The 17704-nt window shown below is 46.4% G+C and overlaps 3 non-coding genes across 3 annotated transcripts; 2 read left to right on the top strand and 1 right to left on the bottom strand.

The window, feature by feature from the left end:
• Positions 1 to 516: 516 nt before the first annotated feature.
• Positions 517 to 589, bottom strand: Trnak-cuu (transfer RNA lysine (anticodon CUU)). Its single transcript has one exon. It is a non-coding gene; the product is annotated as a tRNA-Lys (tRNA).
• Positions 590 to 4446: 3857 nt separating this feature from the next.
• Positions 4447 to 4519, top strand: Trnaa-agc (transfer RNA alanine (anticodon AGC)). The gene has a single exon. It is a non-coding gene; the product is annotated as a tRNA-Ala (tRNA).
• Positions 4520 to 16406: 11887 nt separating this feature from the next.
• Positions 16407 to 16478, top strand: Trnah-gug (transfer RNA histidin (anticodon GUG)). The gene has a single exon. It is a non-coding gene; the product is annotated as a tRNA-His (tRNA).
• Positions 16479 to 17704: the final 1226 nt, after the last annotated feature.

The following is a 17704-nucleotide window of genomic DNA, read 5'->3' as shown; positions in this document are numbered from 1 at the left end:
TGCAGAAGTCCTGCCTATTAACCGCTTGCGACACGCATTAGGATGTAGCCGCCAGGAAAATTTGTAACTGCCTGTGCCTTCGTAAACGTGACTACCGTTTCCTAACCATTGCTACAATAGAAAACGTACACACACTATTGTGATCTGTTGCCCTTATATATTAAGGTAAGAGCTTCAGTTTTGCTTGAATAAACGTTTGAACTAGGTAGAAAAGGCAACGCCAAGAACATTTACTCGACGCGCCGTAGAAGGCCGAGGCGTTCATCTTGCTCGCTTGTTTCGGTTAAGCATTGGTGCATGGTAAAGGCGCGGCATTTACGAGATGGCAGCACCGTTACGTAGAGCAGGAAATGCGAATGCTGGCTGAGCAGTCCAATTGGGGATGACGACTGTAACGCGCAAAAATGCTCTTAAAAGTCGACTGTACCACTGTACACGCCATACAGGAAAGGGCTACTGCTAAACTCTCCGACAGTAGCTGCAACTCGCACCAGGGAAAGAGAAATAAAAAACACCCGCCCAACGTGGGGCTCGAACCCACGACCCTGAGATTAAGAGTCTCATGCTCTACCGACTGAGCTAGCCGGGCGATGCCGCAGTCTCTCGAGAAGGTGCATTTGCCCGGTAGGTGGAGCGAATGAAGAAAAGAAACGTCGGTCGTTTGCTCTGAGCAAAAGCTCACTCGAACAGGACCACGGCCCCTATCGTAGGATCTCCACGCAACGACAACGTCATTATCCACGGGGCCGCCCTTCCCGCATCCTATCCGCACACGTACCACAACGGGGCCCTCTTGAGCGGTCGAGCACCTGTGGCGTTGCGCCAGAAATGAGAGCGACAGGAGCTAACGAGAGTGTGAAGGAGAGCCCGAGTATGACGTATTCCGAGAGGGCTTGCGTGTACGTGCGGAGAGAAGAGAAGAAGCAGGAAAAGAAGGCTACAGATTCTATGCAGGCGGGCGAGAACGGGACTTGGCTGTGGCCTGATAGTAAGACAATATGGATTTCCCGATACACGGCTACGGTCACGCGCATTATACTACTGCATTGTAACGCCTGTACATGACTTGGCGATGTCGTTACTTCGATTTATATGTCGTCAGGAAAAAAAAAAACTTTACCATCCCCTTCTAAAGAAACTTGACTACTGAACTGTTGTGCGAAGAGCGAAAGCGTCGTCCAATCCAAGGAAAGTGACCCAATCTATCGTCAAACCTTCAAAGCCCCAAATCACAAACTAAGAAGGAACACATGCGACTATTTTTTGGTAACTAAGTAAACGCATCCACGAACGATCTAAGGGCCTACCGATACGTCGTTTATGCAATATAGGTGTACTATTGTGCTCATTATTAATGATCGATACGTTTACTGTCTCCGTTCCTTTTTGAAATTTTCAAGTAACTGTTTTGACACAATGGAAGCTGGGTTTCATGCCCATGCCGTGTGTCCAGAGATCTTATCAGAACTTTTCGTTCGACCGACTGGTCTATGGAGAAATGCATTAGCTTTTTGACAGGACGCCATCGGTCCCGCTAATAAAGCTTTACCTTGAAAAGAATAGCCATATGATGCCGTAACCGCTCACAATAAGCTATTCAACGAAGGCCACAAGCGTCGGCAAGGTTTTGTCATGTGGAGGGCAAAGCTTTTGCATGGTGGGAGGAGGGGTGAGGACGGGGAGAAGGATAATTGAACTTGTCTGAAGCGGTGGGGGGATGGGGGGGACAAGTGCCCCTTTTGCACCCCCTGCCGACGATCATGGCGAAGGCTGCCATGATCGGCGAAGAACATATACTTCAATTTCGCTTTTGCTTTTTTGTACATGATGGTAAGCGTGCGTACACTGGCAGCTGCGGTCTAAATCTAACGCAATAGCTCAAGGGTCTGGGAAATTGTGGACTGAATCCGTTAAAAACCGCTAGGGATGTGCAGTCATGACCCAATGAAACGACAACACGAAAAGATAAAGCTGGAAACACAAAAAAGCGCAATTTCGTTCCTTGCAAGTGAAATTGCCGCGTGGCTTTACTGCAGTGGAAAACGTTGGAGATGTTTTTATAAATGTGCCACTAGTGTTCCATTAATTTATCTTCACTATCCATATTCTTTGATTCGGTATGTTCTGGTTGATATTTTCATTTGTTGACTGCACGTGCTGTGCAAGACAATGACTGTAAGCAGCTTTTTGTCATCGCCTTTTGCGCATTCCCCACTTTCCTGAGCGTTGTACGTGTAAAGCCTCGGATTAAAGCCCGGATATCGAGACGATGAGTACGAATGCTGCGAAAAATAGTTGCTTTCGGACCTACGCACACATTGCCAAGGGATAAACCCACGCACGAATGCAGTTAGTTTCAAAGCAAATAAAAACAAAAACAAAAACAACAGTTTCAAACCTTTTCAGCGGAAGTAGTTTTAAGGGTAACTTTTCTTGACAACAAGAAAAGAGGGACGGTTTGCTTGTACTGCCTTTTACATACAGTATATGCACAGCAACCAAATCAATTCTTTCTTGTACGACCTCTTTTGTTTTCTCGGTGAAGGGGGCAATTTTCCCAAATATTTTTATCCACGCAAGTCCACGCGGCAATGGTGAGACATTTCTGGCCCGTTCGGCATTCATCTCAATATAAACGCCATCCGCAAACCCCTAAAGCATCCTAGATTTTGTGTTGTTCTTCGTACCCATCCTTCAGACCCTACAGTAAAGTAAATCGCAATGTCCTGTGGCCACATTTCCTGCAAGAGTGATCCCTCCTGTCTCTAAATAAATTCTTTTGTTGTATCTTTTGCAGAATACTTGTTAAATTGAGTCATATAGTATACTTCAAACTGAGTATGTCCGTTTGCATATGTTTGTTGGGGCATCGCGGCTGCATTCCCATCACAAGCACTGTTAAGGTCGCGATCCTCTGCTTACTTACCCGGGAAATACTACATCGTCCCTAACGCACCCAACGGGTCGTATCTCCGCCCTGCTCCTCGCGAAGAATAGTGCCGGGTCACCTCTTGGAATGAGCAACATGAGAAGAGGATCGGAATCCTCCTCTGATGTCCAATCTAGTGGAATTTGTAGAAAGGTAGTAAAATGACATGCAGCATCCGCTCTTGGGATGTGGTGTCATCATACCCTTCGTCAAGGGATATCATGTCACTACATGCTACCATGTACCATGGTACAATGTGTTATTCAGGTGAGTGAGGGGCTAAATCAAGGTCGGAGGTTGAAAATAGTTTAGAAGTTTCCGAAAAATAGAGCTGCTTCAATCACTCAAAACACCGCGAAAAGAGGAAGATCAAATAAAAACTTACATTTATTTCTGACAGTGATTTATAACAGGAGAAGCACTTAGCCTACATCTTGCATCTTCGTCATACCTTCTTTGTATTGTGAGATATATTCTGCCGCTTTAGGTGGCAACAACTGTTGTACACGCTTTGGCATGTCGTGTGACTGCTTAACGATTGTGTGCCATCCGTTGGAAACTTGAATAATTCTGCTTTGAATTCATTGCTGTAACGTTGTTGCGTACGACTTGTATCTCGCAAAGGGTGTTATAATATCTGGGCCAACTTTTGACCTGATGTTACACTGAACTATTGTCCAGAAAAGTTATATGCATTAGTCCTTACAAAACTCCTAAGCGCCGTATCGATTGCTGGGCAACATGAGACCTGCAATGAACTCGGGTATATTACTTTCCTCATACATTCAATAAATGTCCTTCATACCTGTGTCGAAGCTTATTATAAATGGAAAATTGAAAGACGTGTTTTTATAAGTTAGCGCTTCGTTCTACCTATTTGCTGCTCAGTGCCTGTTTTTTAAACAGAGTTTTGATATTGCTTCCATGTTGGCTAAACACTTCTGCTTGATGAAGTTTTTTGAAATAGCATGTTTGTTTGCAGTGCCAGGCAGTGCTGTAGCAACCTTATGCGCTTGGGTACGCCCTATATCTGTACGGTTTTCGTTTCACTTAGAATTAGGTGCTATTTTTATGGTCATGGTCATCATTATTATCAGTAAACTTCATCTTCTCCCTCTCACTCACTCACTCACTCACTCACTCACTCACTCACTCACTCACTCACTCACTCACTCACTCACTCACTCACTCACTCACTCACTCACTCACTCACTCACTCACTCACTCACTCACTCACTCACCCACTCGCTCACACAGTCACTCAGTTACTCACTAAGAACATTGGCCTGTCATCTGCATGTGCCGTTAGTAGACGGTGCATGGATTCAGGGAAAAATGTGTACGGGTGGTTGTGTGTCTAGGAGAACACCTTTCACCTGCCATATTTTATGGAATGAGCTATTACTTCGAAGTCATAATTAACTCCGCAATTTTCAAAATACTATCCTCCTTTGCGATCGAATGTTGTACTTTGTCGATGCGAGCAACTGGCGCAAATTTTGAGCCGATCCACTGTCGGGGGTGTAGCTCAGATGGTAGAGCGCTCGCTTAGCATGCGAGAGGTACGGGGATCGATACCCCGCACCTCCACTACATTTTTTTTATTTTGTTGGCTTGTGGTATAAAAATGCAGAGCAGAACATGCTGCTTTTGCCAATGAGTAAAGAAGCGGACAGTCCCGCATTTATTCTTGAGCCACCGTACTGAAGAGCTATTCGCAGGAACAAATATATAATAAAGGGAAGGAGACTACCGCTGCAAACGACCCTTGTAATAACAAAAAAAACCATACACTGGACGAGCACTCCACTGTTGGGGTGCTGCGGTTTCATGCAACTGCTTAGAATTTTCTCGGCGATGAGAAGCCAGTTTGGTTTCTATAGAACATCAACCGTAGAATACTTTATTTCGAGAGCCTCGCTGTAGCACTCTACGCTCTTTACGCAACACTGCAGGCTTCGATACTCGACGAGCACTACCAACGGGACGCAGTAGGTGATGGCACCAGGGCCCGCATTTTTGTGTGCAGTAGCACTCCCGGTAAGCCACCCTGCATTGTTCATGTATTTTGTATTACAAGGGAGAATACGATCAGTCGTGACAGCACGATGACTACATATATAGTCAAGAAAAAAAAACAATATACTGAAGTTACGAGAAGCCCAAATACATCAAAATTCAGGCAACACACACAAGCGTTCGAAAGAGTGAACCAGTCAGGTGGTTGGTCACAAGAATTATACACACTATATACAAATGCCACAGTTTCACATAAGCAGTTTCACAATATCACAGTGTCACAATATCACATAAGCGAAATCGCCACAAACTAAACTAATCAACTCAAACATGTGATAAAGTACTTCACCAGGTTAGCCGAACGGAAAAAATCGGATTGAGAGGGCGTAATATCCATGTATTTTCTGAGTGTTCGCTGCAAAATGTCCCAAAAAAAGACAGCATCTCTGCAATCTAAAAAAAAGTGGTCAATTGTCTCTGGGCGAGAACAGAGCCGACAGTCTGTCCACCAAGCTATAAAGAGACCCCGGTCTTTCATCCAAGTTTTAACAGGGAGCATGCTAGTGTGTAATTTAAAGAGAAGTGTTTTAACAGCTGGCGAAGCAGACATTCTACACACCTATTCAGGACATCATGGTACGGACACACCAGGTACGAAACACTATATAAAGGCATGGGAAAAGCCCAGAAAACAGGGCATCAGAAATAGAGACACGCGAAGCATTAAATATGTACTCAAGGTTAAACCAACCCTGTAAGAAGCAAAACGTGTCAACCACTTCTTTGAGGAAACCCCGCGGACTTCGAACTGCTGCCACAGACAGCGAAAACACCACAATATCAGGGAGCAAATTAGGAAGACCTGTTTGCAGTACAACTTTCAAAAACAGATGTTCAAGATCTCGAAAGTAAAATAAACGAAAAACAAGCTGCCAAACAAAAAGATGAACAAGCCCTAGCCTCCCTGGCACAACCGGAAGAAAAAGGGTATTGAGACGCAGTGGCTCACTATGCGAACACCAAATGAAGGTTGCAAAAATCCGGTGAACAGCCTGTATCCTGAGTGGAGAGGAATGTAACACCTGTAGAACATAAAGAAGTCGGGTCCGAAAAAACGTGTTACATGCCCGATCACGACAAAAATTGACAGCTGCGCTGTACCCTCACCGCCTGCTCCGACCAATGCAAGGCAGTACCCTCATAGTGTGTATATAACGGCTGAAAACTGCCTGGCCTTTTTTTACAATGATTTCCTGTTTACGGTAGTTACCTTCCCTTATTTCTAACTAATGTTGCATTAAGTAAATTCTGTTATTTTTAGTGTGCTTAAAATGTTTTTGCATTCGTTGTTGTTATTGTGGTCATCTTGTTGATGAAGTAATTGTGTATTGGTAATTTGTATAGTCATGTGTTTTTCTCATTGGTATTTCTGTGCAATAAAGTACTAATTATTGCGCCAAATGTTCCTTTTTATTTTCTTCCTTTCCTTTTCTTTTGTTGCTTCCTTTCTATATTTTCTTTCTTTTTGTCTGCTAGTAACCTGAACAATGAATTAAATGCTGGATCTTAATAGTGCGTAAGCTAATTTTGTTTGGATGTATGTCTGCTGGTTTGGAACATTTGTTTGTAAATTCTACGCTTATAATAAGGCTAAACCGCTAATTTTAATCACTTATCATACATTCAATACTAAGAGGTCCCCTCGCCAGTACTTCACTTCGGGACCTCTTTCTCTATTCCTCCAATGTATTTGTGACCTATCATGAAACTAATAAACTTTGATTTGATTTGATATCGCGAAACTGCGAGTGGCGTACTCCTAAATACGTTACGTCTCTGTTCCAATTGATTCAGGCTAAGGAACTGAGTGTCGTTCCCCTGTGTCCCAATCAAAATCCACAGCTTTTCTCGATATTCAGGGCCGCATCGGGAACGTCACTAAATTCTTGTGTAATTGCATGGGCATTCTCCACATTTGCCTTGTCAGTACAAAATGAAGTGACATCATCGGCATATGCTAAGATTTTCACTTAGAAGGACGATAGTGTAAACCCTCTAACACTAACGTCCTGTATTATGTGCATACATAATGAAACCAGGTGTAAGCAAAACAGGAGTGGTGATAAAGGACATCCTTGACGAACCAATGAAAGAAGGTGAACTGGTTGGATTCGTCGATTGCTGACTATCACTCTTACCGAGCCAGTGGCACAACATATTTGAATACACTCGGTAAGCCAAGATGCTGCGTCCACATACTGTAGAGCACGGAACAGCAATTGGTGACTGACACGATCGAATGCCTTTGCCCTAGTTGCACCAGGGCTGCTTGGGAAGAAGTAACCGAAATACACTCAAGTATGAGCTCGCTATGGGAATGTTAGTTTGAATAGATCGCCCACGGATGCCACAGGTCTGGTGGCCACCAACTAGGAGAAGAAGACGACCGCTACTACGGATTGATTGATTGATTGTAGGGTTTAACGCGCCGACGCAACGCAGGTGATGAGGCGCGCGGTAGTGGAGGGCTCCGGATTAATTTTGACCACCTGGGGATCTTTAACGTGCGCCGAAATCTCGTACACACCGGCATTTTTGCTTTTCGCCTCCATCAGAAAAGCGACCGCCGCGGCCGGGAATCGAACCCGCGACCTCGTGCTCAGTAGCGCAACGCCTTAGCCACTGAACCACCGCGGCTTTTTTTTTCCTTTATTGCCTTTTTACATGTGAACCAAAAACAGCGCGCAGAACTGGCAATTGATAAAAAACGTCAGTCTGACTTAGACTGACGCTGGTGCTTCAATACTCTTTCAATTTCAACAGCCCTTCGAAAACAGGTATCCACTCAGGGTAAACCTCTCGCACTTTATATATTTCTACAAAAAGATGTACCGACTCTTCGAAATATTCCGGTATTCTTCTCACATCAACGTCACTGTACCTTACCGCCAATCTGTTCCGCCATATGCTGTGCAGTCCTAACAGCATGACGGTGTCATACGGAATACCATCCTCTATTTTTACAGAGAGGAACCTTATACCCTTGAGATCCAGCGGAAATTCTTTTTTGATTGTTCTTTGCAAAATATCCCAAAAGAATACAGCCCCCCAACAGTCTAAAAAAACGTGTTCGATTGTCTCCGGTTTTTTACATACAAAACAGTCTGGTCCCCATGGTACAAACAATTGTTTCTGCTCCATCCATGTCTTTACCTCAAGTGTACCCGTGTGCATTTTGAAAAAGAAGTTTTTTCTCCCCAGATGGAACAAGCATATTTTTTACCCTTTTCAGAACGTTCCGCTCGATCCCCAGGGTGTACATGCTTCGGTACAATGGTATAGGCAGCACTATGTCTACAATATCTTTGTACAGCCTTTTCCTTGTGACTGTTCTCAAATAATTCAAAGAGAAACGTGCGGTGAGGAAACGAAAAGACAAGACCACTTCTTTGAAATAGCCCTTCACCCCACCGCTCATATATTCGGTGGTCACGACGTACTCTGACAGCAAACTTCCAAGCCTCAATTGACAGACCGTTCGAAGAAAAGGGTCTGTGACATCTCTAAGAAAAAGAAACCTATTAACCAGTTGCTCTAAAAACAGATGAGTTAACCCGAGACCGCCTTCTCGGACCGGCCGAAAGAGATTTGTTCTGCTTGTTCTTTCCCACGTTGAACTCCACACGAACACGGCAAACACCCGGTGAATCTTCTGCACGTTTACTCTTGAACAATGCAACACTTGAAGCACATACCAAAGCTTGACGGGAAGAAATAGATTGCAAACAGTGGCACGCGCGAACACAGACAGTCCCCACACTTTCCACTTGTCAGCCTTATCGCGAAGCATAGCGGCTTGCTCTCGCCAATACGGCCCGCTGTCCTGGTAGTACAACAGCGGCACTCCGAGGTGTTTAACAGGGCTAGTTACCCACTGCATGTTGGCGAATATGCCTGGTGTTGCAGGCCAGTTGCCATGCCAAAACCCTAAAGATTTACCCCAGTTTACTGAACTGCCGCTGGCTTCACAAAAACGTTTGACCACTTGTACAACCTCAAACACACTCTCATAATTTGTACAAAAAGCAGCAACATCATCCGCGTAAGCCAGTGTTCTAACTTCAGCCGCATGGAGTAGGAAACCTTGAATGTTCTCACTCTTAATCACACCTCAACAAAAAGACTCGATAAATATACAGAACAAAAGCGGGCTAAAGGGACATCCCTGACTCACAGATCGTTCCACTTGTATTCGCTTACCGACATGCTTGTTTATAATCAGGCTTGTCGTACACCTATTGTACGGCATGCGTACTCCTTCCAGAATCACAGATCCTACATTAATATACTCTAAAATGAGGAACAGTAGGTCATGTGGCACACGATCAAATGCTTTTTCTAAATCCAACTGGATCATGGCAACGCCCCCTCCTGTGACATCGCAACGCTCTAGGACACATCGTGCCTTGTGTGTGTTAGAAAATATAGTCCTTCCCTTTATTCCACATGTTTGGTGGGGACTTACTAATTCTGTCATTACTGTCTGCATCCTTCTTGCTAGTATTTTCATGAAAATTTTATAATCCACGTTTGCTAAGCATATGGGACGGTAACTATTAACCTGTTTAAGTTTGGTGATGTCTTCAGTTTTGGGGATAAGTACGGTGTGTGAATTTAGAAATGACGGAGCAAGGGTCCTAAGCTCTAGAGCCTCATTGAGAACGTTTGCTAACAAGGGTGAACATTCAGTCTTAAATTTCTTATAAAACGCTGCCGTCAAGCCATCCGGCCCCGGCGACTTACCAGGGTTTAAGTCTTCTATAGCCTTTTCTACGTCGTTAACTGTTATGGGCTGTTCTAAAAATTCTTTACTGTCTGCTTCTAACACTGGCATCAAAGGAAGAAACTCCTTCTTGAATTTTTCTACGTTAACCGTGCTTTGAGCGAAAAGGGCGCTGTAGTACTCGTAAAAGGCATGCTCGATATCTTCAGTTTCTGTAACGTACGTATCTTTGTATTGTACCTCCTTTATATCATTGCGGCGAGCTTGGCTTCTTTCTGTTCCTAACGCTCGCTTCGTTGGCTGTTCTCCCGCGATAATGTGTTCAACTCTTGATCTTACGAGCGCCCCACGATATCGCTCGGTGTCGATCACTTCTAGTTTTTTCTTTATCGCGCAGATGTCATCCTGAAAGGCTCCCGGCTGCGTACATTCAAGCTGTACGAGCGCCTGCAGATTGTTGCGCAAAATTCGTTCGTCCTTGTCCTTCTCATGCTTCAGCAATGTAGCTCGTTCTAGCGCTTTCATCTTTATGTTTTGCTTGAGCAGCTCCCATTTGACCCCATATCTTTCTTTTTTGCTTTCTTCCTTCAATGCACTCTGGACGTATTTTACAAAGACGTCATCGCTTAGAAGGTTCGAATTTAATTTCCATTGTTCCCATCTGAATTCTTTCGGTTGCGTTTTTTTGCTCCCGATGGAAAAGGCGACCACACAATGGTCCCTGAATGGGACCGGACGCACATGATAATTTCTGTATTCTGGTACAATTTCCAATGAAACGTACGCTCGATCAAGCCTGGAGTGACTGTATCCTTGAAAATGAGTAAACTCAACTCCTCCACCACTTACAGTGTCTCCTACTTCGTCACGCCCACATTCATTTACAATAGACAGTAACGTTTCGGTGCTTGCGTCTTTGAACGGTGTAGCACTTGTCTTGTCGTGTGATGCACAAACACAATTGAAATCGCCTAACATGATGACAGTTCGTTCACTGTTGCAGCAAGGCGCCACAGTGCCGAAGAAATCTTTCCTATCCAGCACCTTTGTTGGAGCGTACAAGCACAAGACACGCCACTTACACTCAGACACCGCAAAATCACAGACAACTAGGCGTCCGCCGTGCTAGAAGTCACATGCTCAATATTTAGGCCCATGTTTTGTCGGATAAACAGTACGCACCCTGCCGACGTGCCAACCGCGTGAGAAACACATGCATGATACTGAGACTGGAAACAGCGTACCATAGCCTCTGTCTGATCCTCGTCTTCTAATTTTGTCTCTTGAACTGCTAATATATCCAAGTTCTCCTCAAGCGCCAGCCTATACACTTGCATCTGCCTTCTTCGGGAACTTAGTCCCCGTACATTAAGCGTAGCGACACGCATGGGACTATTGAGGTAAAACATGAAATAGCAGTGTCAGACGGAAGGCGTAGGGTTTACCTTTGTTGGCACGTATTGCAGGGTATTCCGTTTCAGACTCAAATCAGGACTTGGGTGTGCTGCCTCTCGTAAGAGGTGACGCAGGCAGCTCGTTGACGACACGATTTTTTTTTCCCAACGTACTTCCACTGCTGTTCAAGTTGCGGTAGACGTTGCGCTTTGGGCGCATCGTCGACGCACTCCCTCCGGCGTTTCGCCGACCCTTCCTGCAGGTTCATCTTCACCACACTGGACCCTCTTACAGTTGCCTCGTCGTCTTTTTTGGAGCCACTCTCGGTGGCCACAGCCGGCGAAGCCGCGAGGGCAGTCTCCGATGTGGAGGGGTTGGCTTCCGGAACCATCACCTCCTTCGTTAGTTCTTTCCCTAAACCGTCTTGTGTGGAGTTGCCCTCGGACGGCTTCTCTGCAAAGTCGCTCACCACGTCTTTCACAGCGTTCCCGTCCTCTTCCGGAGTCGCCGCCGTCTCCACCTCCCCTTCGTCCATCAAGAGCTCGTCCCGGTCTGCGTCAGCACCTCGGCCGACCGCTCGCGCGTACGTTCGCGTGCAGTCAGCTTGCTCATGCCCGAAGGCATGGCACTCGGTGCATTTGGGCACTCTGCATTCACGTCTGATATGGCCTGCAGTGCGACACCGCAGACAGACCGGGGCCCTACCTGGAACCACTACAAGGGCTTTCCCCTTTCCAAGCGGCACCTGGTGCGGTAGACATTCCGGGGGTACGCCCTCCCGAAGCACAAGTCGGAGCACACGAGTGGTAGAGTCCGCAGTTTCAAAATCAGCTGCTCTCCATCGGTCGCTCGCCACATCCTTCACTTCGCCGTACACAGCGAAGGCCCGGCGAATCGCTTCGTTTGACACGTCGAAGGAAACCCAATGAAGCTTCACCCGTAGCTCTTGCTTGTTTGAATCGATGACCAAACACGCCCCTTCACGTCCAGCCTCCCGGCTTCCAGCAGCTTCTTCTTCGCGTCGTCGCTCTGAAAGTTCACCAGTCAAACGTGCGACATCTGATAAGCATCGATGCCGCCCACTTCCTGTATGACGCCGAAATCTTTCAGCGCGGTTGGCGAAAATCGTCAATCCGGTACGGTCGAGAGGTATTATCGCAGTGTAAAACGACTGCGCAACTCATAGCTTCTCCTGTTGGCAGCGGGGGCAAAATAATCCTGTAATCCTTGGGTACAGCCAAAGACGGAACACCACGGCCGAATCGGCCGCTATCGCTGCTCCTTCGGAGCCAACCATTCTGCGACCGCTCCTGACGGAAACCGGAAATAGAATCCTGAGCCACCGCGGCGGGTCGCTACTACGGCCACGTTGTAATCCTTGGGTACAGCCAAAGACGGAACACCACGGCCGAATCGGCCGCTATCGCTGCTCCTTCGGAGCCAACCATTCTGCGACCGCTCCTGACGGAAACCGGAAACCATTCTGCTGAAACAGCGCATCGTCCTTGGGCAGAGGTACTCAAGTTGCGTCATCTTATGACTCTGGAACCTACAAGGTCGTACTTCCCCGTCTGCTTTCTGGTAACAGCGTTGTAAACTCCGTGTTCTTTTGTGCTGATCTTCCTGGCAGACTGAACCGTGCCCCGGACTTTCGTGATGTTTTGCTTGCCGTTCTAGACACCAAGGACATTCTCGCTTGTGGTCATTATCAGATGAGTCACTTGTGGCTTGTCACACGCGTCAACGGTGCAACGAAACAAAAGTTAGTAGAGCGTGTTGAGAAATAAAGAAGCGCAGGCAGGGGGCGACGGTAGGAAAAGAGGAAGAGGAGGATCGTGGGGGCGCACTGCCTCGCTAACCGACTCGATCACCACATCGGAAGCCAGACGCTGGTCCTCTTTCGCTACAGAGCACGCCTAACTTTTGGGTAAAGGCTTCAAGTGCCTGGTCATTGGTCCTGACAGTAGGAATTTGTAAATGAAGCTTCGTTAGTTTTCCCCGCACATGAAGCAACGACGAATTGTAGAAGCGCCGGAACTGCATGGCAGTTTAAGTCTATCAAAAGAGAAATGTTGCATTGTAATGGCGTGCAGGTGTGGCAGATGACCAATAGAGACGTGTCATTCACGCTGAAAGATGGATTCTCTGTTAACTCGCTACCGCACCTATTAGACGTTTATGGTAAACAGCCTCTCAGCTTGAATTCTGTGCGTCCAGCACTGTGCTTGCGCTGCAATAGGGTAGGCCACATAAGTAGGCAGTGCAAGACTCCACGTTGCAAAATAAGTTTCCGTTATGGCCACTTCTCATCAGCCTGTGTGTGCAAACTTATGCAGACAAGGTTCGTTCGAGCTAACCGGGTGACGCTCCCATTTCTATAAACGTAACATTGCAAGCTTGTCAAAAATAAAATCGAATGTACCCAGTGTAACTTTGATATTATGTGCCCTTCTTCCTCTGATTTTCATTCTAAACAGGGGCGGTATTTACGAGGCAGCCGTTTCACCGTTCCCGGCGTAAATGTGTCGCGGGCGGCTGAGAAACAGCACTCTTCAAAGGTCGGGGAACGCTTGGTGTTCTGCCAGAAAGGAGAAGAGCCGATGAAAAAGCCAACAAAACCAAGAAATACGAGAAAAATACATTGACGAGACACGATCGTAAATGTGTGCGTCCAGGCCAGTATTCCCAAAACATTCAAAACGTCTGTCTGTAGTTCTACACGTTGCCGAGAAAAGATCGAACCAAAATGGCAAAAAACTCCGAGAAAATTAGAAAGAACAATACGCTGAGAAACAAAATCCGAAAATGGCACTGTAAATGTATTTATGATTGGTTCACCACTTTATTACTCGGTGAATTATGAGGAATTACGTCACTGCAGCGATGCAGTAGTTGGCCACCATTAGCTGTGGTCTTGCCTCGCCTTGCGTGCGACGAGGATGAGACATCCACTGGAGACGGGCTTCCGTGTAGACGACACACCCGCTTACACCACATGAATACAGAGGCCCCATCCGCAATGCGGGCATTTTCACGTTCATCTAATTATTTCATGCTCAAATCATTTCCTGTTCTAATCATCTAATCATTTTATGCCCATCTAACCTTCTCATCATCAACTCATACCCCCGCATCTATGCCCTGCGGCAAACTGGTGACTCTAAAAAGTACTTTGCGAAAGAAAGAAAGCCGCCACGGATAATTATATTACACTTTCTTTTGTGCTTATAACAAAGATACAAAGTAGATAACCAAGGCAATGAATGTGGACCGAGCAGAAATTCTGTATCGACTATACTTGCGATTACGATTCATGAAACAATAATGAGCGTGACGTTTAAGTGTTCGCGTAATTGATTAGCTCAGTATGGTTCTGTGAACAGAGTCTCGTACAATGATAGAAATTTCGAAACAAAATTATATCGATAGAGCAGGCTCTACTGACGAATACGGTCAAGGTGAAGTGATGCTGAACACCAGGTCAAGGGCTTGGCCCTCGACAGCAAAGGCTATTTGCTCTGTGTTCCTGTCTCAGAGAGAGGAAACCAACGTTAACGAGACGGCCGCGCGACGTTGGCCTAGCAAAGGCGTCTAGCTTGCTGCGTCAGATTTACTCCAGAGATATATGCAGTAAAGATAGTGAAAAATACAAAAAAAACGGAAATACTAATTGATGGGGGGATGAGGATGATGAAGTGAAATGCTAATAAAACAATCACGATCCCCCTTCTGTGCGACACGCCTGGGTATAGCTTCATCACCATTATCATCATCATCACCAGCCTATCTACGCCCACTGGAGGGCAAAGGCCTCTCCCATTATTCTCCAATTACCCCGGTCCTGTGCCAACTGTGACCAATTTATCCCTGCAAACTTCTTGATCTCATCTGCCCATCACACAAAACGTTAATTAAAGCTCAGACTTGAGTCACCCGATTTAGTATTACGACATATTGTCTTCCAACTTTAGAAGTATCCGGCACAGAAATGTACCGTGCCGAAAGCGCCAGAGCGAAATTGCGCAATTTTGTAATTGGGAAGGAGGGACGTGTGCTGTCTTAGCGGCCCTTGCGGTATCCAGGGGTCACAGGTTAAAACTTGCAGATGGGACTTCAGCATACCCGGGAGCTCTCTGCAGCCGTATGCGATATATTGCCGTGTGTGTACTTTATGTTTGATGAAAAGTTACTGGTAAACGTTTCTATCGCCTTCCTCTAAGAAGATAGGGCTGCGGACCAATATGGCTGAACCCCTAACATGAGTGCTGCCTAATGAAAGGGGAAGGAGGCGGAGTACAACAAATAGAAGTTGATCACAAAATAAGTAAAATAATAAACGAGTTTTTGTTACCGCGTTTTCTTAGTGGTGGGGACGACGACTGATTTAAAAACTCTTGGGTTTTTTTATTGCACAAAGTTTATCATAGTGAGCACAAAAGAGGGTGGCTTTCTTGGAACTGATCTTATATAGCTACATTATGAAACATAACGACAAGAAAACATGAAATACCAAAACAAAAACTCCCACCTCCCCTCGCGGGAACCCCTGTGTAGATGCGACGCATAGGCGGAGCGGCGAAGGGAACGCGTTGTATAGCGCGCATAACGTTGAGGGGACTGCGTAAGCTGGTCCCAGTCGATGACGACGTTGGCGTACTTGTAAAGCGGCGTGGACTAGGTGTTTGAGCCAAGCGTGGATGTTGCTTCGCCGGAGAACGGCACACCGGTTATATGCGCAGCGCGCCCGAAGGAGAGGAAACCGCGGAAGAGAGAGTACTGCACATGCGCCGGCCCCAGCGCGTCTGCCGCGGCTATGACGTAACGTGCCGCGGCTATGACGCAACACAATCCAACACAATCCACTTTAATCCAATCCAATCCAAATCCAATCCAACCGAATCCAAGCCAATCCAATCCAAGCCAATCCAATCAAATCAAATCAAATCAAATCAAATCCAATCCAATGCCCCTCGCGAGAGAGTGTTCGTTATCGGAGAGGAGAGGGGGTGAGCGGTGGAGAGCGGCGGAGAGCGCAGCTCGCGCGGCGAGGAGAATGGCAGAGGGGTGGACAACGCCGACAACAACGACGACGACGCCGGAGGGACAAGGCGAGTGAATCAGATGCTCTGCATCTAATAAGTCTGTGACTGCGGCTGGGCCTCTTCGCGAGTAGACGAGTTCCATCGAAGGGCGTGTTCTGCGGCCCAGTTTCCCTCTAAACCAGTCCCGAGTCATGCGTCATTCCGCCTTTTAAGGCGCTCTGGACCGTCCCCCCGGACAGCCGTGATCGTATAGTGGTTAGTACCTTGCGTTGTGGCCGCAATAACCCAGGTTCGAATCCTGGTCACGGCAAGTTTTTTATTTTTTTTATTTTTTTTTATAGAAACGGCAGTCTTCCTGCTGAAAATATTTGCCTGTCACTCGCTTCAACCGATTACCGCCAGGTCTCTGACGCGGACTAACTCAGTGCATGAGCTCGTGAAAAAATTGTTCGTAAAATTTCTTTTTGAAAGTCGCTGGTGATTTAGTACGGCAACACTACGCAGCAAACTGAACGTTCTCGCAAACACTCCCTCGATAAATTCAACGTTCTCTTGGTTACCCCTCCAGAGCTGTGTCTTCTACGCTCGTAATTCGCAAGACGCATCAACGCGACTGTCAAACTAGGCCTAACGTTCACTGGTCGATCTCAAGTGGGTAATTTGCTCCTGCGGTGGCAGCGCCTGCCCTATCTTCGTCGCACGATGCCCAATGAGCGATTCCCCTGCCACTTTGATTTCAGCAGCACATTTTCTTTTTGCGTCTTCATATTTAAGTATACAATAAGTCTCAAAATAGCTTTCAACGGGTGTGTGTGCCGGAGCACGCTTAAAGCCAAGACAGAGGCGTCGATCCGGCCAGTGCTTATCAGCATTGAGTAAGAAGAGTGTCACCATATCAGCTCGCACTCAGGCTTTTCGGTGTCAGGCCCGCTAATCTTTTCGGGCAATTTATGTTGCAAATTGATTACATAGTCCAATGCGATTTGTTACTATTATATTATTATTATCACAGAAAAAACACAAAATACGTAACCGGTGTGAAAGACGGATTTCTCAAAAGAAGATCTCAAAACGCAAGGCCACGTGGGGCCCCCCTACCTCAACCTCGTCTTCATCTCGATGCATTTTTTGGGTGCCTTCGTTTCCCCTTGTACCTGATATTATACCGTCCCCGCTGCGACATAACGGAAAGGAAGGCCCAACACTAACCTTAATCCATCCGGCGCATTGCCACAAGTGCGCTAAAAGGTCGCAAGGATTTATCGCGCTTTCACAAGGTCTGGCAACGTCGTAGCAAAGACGGCGAAAAGGCGGCCCACGGAGGTTCGCCACTGCGACCCAATCGGTATCCAATAAATGGCACTCGCAAGCGAGACAGACTTAAGGGAAGCGAGTAAAGGTGGAGGAGGTGGATGGTGTGCTAAAAAAAGAAGAAAAAAGGACGACCACCTAAGATGGCCTTTCTAGCGTGAAGAATTAAAGGGGCCAGAGCAGCTGCAATTTTTTCCACTTGAAACGATGCAATAATTGGGTCCT

This window comes from Haemaphysalis longicornis, unplaced genomic scaffold (assembly GCF_048455015.1).
Source record: "Haemaphysalis longicornis isolate Haplotype H1 unplaced genomic scaffold, Haemaphysalis longicornis Haplotype H1 scaffold_7, whole genome shotgun sequence".
Taxonomy (NCBI): domain Eukaryota; kingdom Metazoa; phylum Arthropoda; class Arachnida; order Ixodida; family Ixodidae; genus Haemaphysalis; species Haemaphysalis longicornis.
Note: the sequence above shows the minus strand (reverse complement) of the source record. Positions and strands in the feature narration are given on the sequence as shown.